Below are 5361 nucleotides of genomic sequence, written 5' to 3' on the forward strand. Positions count from 1 at the left end.
GGGCCTCCTGTTAACTTTATGATTGTGCTGCTTGATTTTCGTTATCACGTAAAAATTTGAGTCCATGTGAAACGATGTCCTGTAAATATTCCGCATGGATACAGCCTCTGCATCCTTAAGTTTCTCAAAGAGGCTTTGGGCCCTCCGTGGTTTGGGGCATGCGAGCTAGAAATTCTTGAGCTTTTGGTTGGTCGGTTTTAGTATTTAGTTTTCTTTTTAGGAGGGATGATAATATTTCACAAAGATTTAGTGGGGGAGCGTGGGAAGAAAGCTATCCCAGGGAGGAGAAGCTCTGTAACCCGTACCACCCCCCGACCTGTCTTAGCCCATTTGGGCTGCTGTAACAAAATACCACAGACTGGGTAGCTTATCAAAATCAGAAATTTCACCCTGAACGTGCCCGATCTCGTCTGATCTCAGAAGCTAAGCAGGGTCAGGCCTGGTTAGTACTTGGATGGGAGACCACCCAGGAAGACCAGGTGCTGTAGGCGAAAAAAGAAAAAATCAGAAATTTGTTTCTCACAGCTCTGGAGACCGGAAGTCCAAGTTCAGGGTGCCAGCGCGGTCGAGTGAAGCTCCTCTACTGGGTCGCAGACTTCTTGTATCTTCAAGTGGCCGAAGGGGAAAGAGAGTTCTCTCGCCCATCTTTCACAGGTGTTCATCTCAAATGACAGTATGTCGGGGTCCTTGCTGGTAACCAGAACTGGCTGCTATTTATTGAGCATGTGTTATATATCAAGCAATGAGACTTTCTTGCATTTAATCCTCAACTGCTCCGTCAGATAAGTTATATTACTCTCCCCATTTCGTGGACGATGAAGCTGATGTTCTAGAGGACTATAGATTTTTCCGAGGTCAACAAAGCTCATATTTGAACCCAGGTTTTTCTGACAGCAAAGACCAGGCTTTTTTTCCATTACATCTTATTGTCCCTCTGACATCTACCCATTAGATTTTGTGTCTAATATGCATCCCACATCAGTTACAGGTACAAACATATGTATGCTGGTCCAGTGGCACATGCAGGCAGATGATAGAAAAGGCCCGTGGGTTATTACTCTCCCGTAATCCCGAGAGATCAGGACAAGAGAATATTCTCATCTCTTTATGTGATGCATTTACTCCCTGTTTAACTATCTTGCTCATCCCCGGTCAATGAGAGCTCTTGCGACGGTGACGGCTAACATTCATTAAGCACATTTCGCCCGCATTTCCTCATTTAATGCTCACAAGAACCCTGTGAGGTAGACACTGTCATTCCATTTTTGAATGATGAAACCGAGGCTTGGAGAGGTTAAGTGCCAAATTCATACAACTGGATATGGGGAGGGGGGTCATTTATTGATTTACTTAACATTCTTTAAGCCCCTGCCTTTGCCAGACCCTGCGCTCGATACGACTTTGAGCAGAATACAGCACAGAGCCCATCCTCACGGAGTTCAGTGGGGAGACAGACATGAGTCAGGGTCGTTAGGGACGACTTCTCATAGGAGATTCACATGTGCGACCAGGAGTTAACTGGGTCTAGAAGGTACAGAAGACGGAGGAGAATTCTAGCTGAGGTAGGAGGCAAACCTCGTGGTAGGATGCAGCATGGTTTACTCGAGGAATTGACACAAAGTCAGTGAGGCTGCAGTGAACAGAAGGAGAGGGACTTGGGGCCAGAAGTGCCTGAAGAAGAGAGGGGCCAGGCCTTGCAAGACCTTTGAGAACTGTGGTCTTTATCCTAAGGTCAGTGGAAAGCCATTGATGAGTTTTAGTGAAGTGACAGGATCCAGGTTATGGTTTAAGACGGTCCGGCCGAGTGGTGTGTGACGAACAGACTGAGGAGAAGCAAGAGTGCAGATGGGTGACCTGAGAGCTGGCTGCTTGAGAAATCCGAGAGGAAGGCCGTGGTGGTCGGGAAGCAGAGGTGGAGATTTAAAAAATGGAGAAATTTGAGAGAGAACGAAAAGGTAAAAATCATAAGAATCGACTGATTGGATGCAGAAAGTGAGGAAGATAAAGCTTTCCAGGATTTTCATTCAGATCTGTTAGTCTCCAAAGACGGTACTTTTAACCACTGCCCTATAAGCATTCAGTTATTCAGAATTAAATTCAACTAGGTATAACCAGAAACTCCAAATATCAATAGTTTACATGTGATAAAAATTTTATTTTTTACTCGCATAAAGAAGTCTGGAGGTAGTCAATCCATGACTGGTTTAGAGCTCTGCCACATGAAGGATCAAGGCATCTTCTATTTTCTTGCTACATTCTCCTTAGCACACAGCTTCTACCTTCTGGTCCAAAATGGCAGCTTGAGCTCAACCGTTACATCTGCATTCCAGCCAGTAGGAGAGAGGAAGGGAGAAAAAGCATATCTCTTCCCCTTGAGGTCATTTCTTAGAAGTCATATACTAAATTTGATTACATCCCATTTATCAAACTCAGTCAATGGCCATTCATACCGGCTGCATAGGAAGCTGAGAATTGTCACCTTTATTGTGGGCAATAAGAGTTAGCTTAAAATTGAGGGGTCATTGCTAAGAAGGATAGAATGGATATGAAGGTATAACTAGCAGGTTCAACTACAACCACTAGTCCTGAGTCTGTATAATGCCAAACCACATGCTAAATGATATAACGTCAAAAGCAGAGCCTCGAATACAATGAAATCAATTTTTCTAGTTCTCGATTCTATGAATATTTTGAATGTTCCATTTTTGTCCAGCCGTTAGACTGTTTCCTAGGTTAAAAAGGCCCATCTTGGATGTAAAATGGTACAGCCGCTAGGGAAAAGAGTTCCGCAGGTCCTCAAAACATTGAACGTGGAATTACTACCCGACCCAACAACCCATTTCCAGATGTTTATCCAAGAGAACCAAAAATATATGTTCACACACAATTGTCCATGGTGGCATTACTCACAGTAGCTGGAGAGTTAAAACAGCCCAAACATCCAGCAGTTAATGAACGGATAAACAAAATGCACTCTATTCATTCAATAAAATATTATTCAGCAATAAGAAGGAATGACCTACTGAGACATGCTAGGACACGGATGGACCCTGAAAATATTATGCTAAGTGAAAGAAGCCAGGCTCAAAAGACTGCATACTATATAATTCCATTTATATGAGATGTCCAGAATAGGTAAAGCCATAGAGACAGAGAGTGGATTAGAGGTTGCCAGGGGATGGGGGTGGGGTGGGAGGAACAAGTAAAAGAGCATATTTTTAGAATAATGAAAATGCTCTAGAGTTAGGTAGAGATGATGGTCGCACAGCTTAGGGAGTAAAATAAAAATCACTGACCGTACATTTTAAAAGGGTGACTTTTCTGTTATGTGAGTTATATCTCAATTTTTTAAAAACCTCTATCTTTAGTTCCATGTGTAGTTTCTTTTTAAAAAGGCAGGGGTGTGTGTGTGTGTGTGTGTGTGTGTGTGTGTGTGTTTGATTCAATCTGATGAAATAACATTGTTTAATTCTGGCTTTTGATTCATGTCCTCAGAATGATATTTAGCCTTAGGAAGCCAAATAGTCATGGTTTTATTTTGGACTAGATGTTAAAGTTTTCCCGAGAATGCTCATCATCCCACAGCACGGCACTGCCGCTGTGTATTAGTTACCTGGTGCCGTGTAACAAATGACACAAAACTCAGCAACTTAAAATGACAAGCATCTACTATCTCATGGCCTCCGGGCGTCAGGTGTCTGGGAGCAGTTTAAGTGGCCGGTTCCGGCTCAGGATCTCTCACAGAGTTTCAGTCAAGCTGTCAAACAGGGCTGCAGTCCCTGAACACAGGACTAGGGCTGCAGGGTAGGCTACAAAACGCTCTCCCATGGCTGTCGGCAGTGGACTTCAGTTTCTCACTGTGAGCCTTCTCTTAGGGCTGCTCACAGGTGGGAGAGAGAGAGAGAGAAAGAGAGAGAGAGAGAGAGAGAGAGAGAGAGGTGTGAGCTGGTATATCTTTTTAACCTAATCTCAGAAGTGACATCCATCGCTTCTACCATATTCTGTTGGTCACACAGACCAGCCTGACACAATGTGAGAGGGGATGACACAAGAGTGTGAAGCCCAAGAGGCAGGATGGGGGAGGGGCGTATCAAGACCACTGCTCCAGAGACATAGCAGTACTCAGGCTGGACAGACCCAGAAACCAGAGCCTCGGAGTGATGTTTCCCAAAGCGCCGTCACTTAGCTAGACAAGGGCCCAGCTCGAATGCTGTAAAGCGAGAGCCACATCTGCCCAGCTGCAGTGACACACCCGAGGTCCAGCTGTTAGTGCTGCTCTGGGAGCTGCCGCCGGGGTCAGCATGTCAGAGGGCAAAGGGCTCCAGGCCCAGAGCGAGGCCTCTCTGAGTCCACTGCCACGGACTCCCCCCATGAGCTTGGACAAGCCACTGTCCCTCGCAGACCTCTGCTTCCTCATTTGTAAAAGACACAGTGTGATGAGGCCAGTGTTTTTCAATCTGGGCCCTCTGGGCCCCAGGGATCCAAGTGTGTACTATCCCGGGAAGCTCTGGTTTTATCAGGATTCATTTGGGAAAAAAGTAAAAGTGTGCCACTGATTAAAGGACAAGACGAGTGTGAAAGCCACTGCACTCTGTGATGCCGGAGCCCTCCTGGGTGCCTCTACTTTTGAACATCTTAACCTCAGAACCAGCAAAGCCTTCACCATAGGCTCTCTTCCATTCGCGCCGAAGGTATGCAAAGAATGTGCAGTTATGTCTCATCCTGTGGTTGGCTAATTGCTCTTGTATCAGATGCCGCTATAATTGTCATTCGACCATTTTCTTGTTACCTAGAAGGAGAATAATCATAAAGGAAGGTTGGTGTCAGCGGTGTCCACGTAAGGCCAGCGTATCTGACGGAAAGACAAAGCTCAGTGGCGGGGACTCGAGGCCCTAGCAGAGAGGCATGAGTGGCGGCTCACGGGGAGGGGCCGTGGGTGGGAGGGAGAGCTGGCCAGGAGGGCCATGCCAGGGGGCCTCTGAGCTCCCTCGCCTGTGGTCCTCATGGATGGACCAGGCAATCAAATGAAATCGTGGCTGTCCTGGAAAACGTATGAAAAAGCTTGCGCCCTAGCTGCGGGAGGCTGTAATACCACAGGGGGGTGCGGTGCTGGAGGGGACGGTGGGAGGGGTTTGCGGGGAGGGAGAGTCCCCCGGAATGGGACAGCCTCCACCGCCTCCCTCTAACACACTTGAATGCAGGCCCAGGATTGCCAGATCGTCTCATTTTTCAGTAGAAGCCAGATATCCAGATTTTTATGTGAAAATTTCCAATTTTTAAAACACGGTGCAGGCCAAACAAAACCTATTGCTGGGCCAGGCCCGATCCACCGGCCACCAGCTCAAGACCCTGAGTTCCAAA

At 46.5% G+C, this 5361-nt stretch overlaps 1 pseudogene; it reads left to right on the top strand.

Annotated features, from left to right (window-relative positions):
• Window positions 1–372: 372 nt before the first annotated feature.
• Window positions 373–491, top strand: LOC112469154 (annotated as a pseudogene).
• Window positions 492–5361: the final 4870 nt, after the last annotated feature.

This window comes from Pteropus alecto, unplaced genomic scaffold, assembly GCF_000325575.1.
Source record: "Pteropus alecto unplaced genomic scaffold, ASM32557v1 scaffold106, whole genome shotgun sequence".
In the NCBI taxonomy this organism is placed as follows: Eukaryota; Metazoa; Chordata; class Mammalia; order Chiroptera; family Pteropodidae; genus Pteropus; species Pteropus alecto.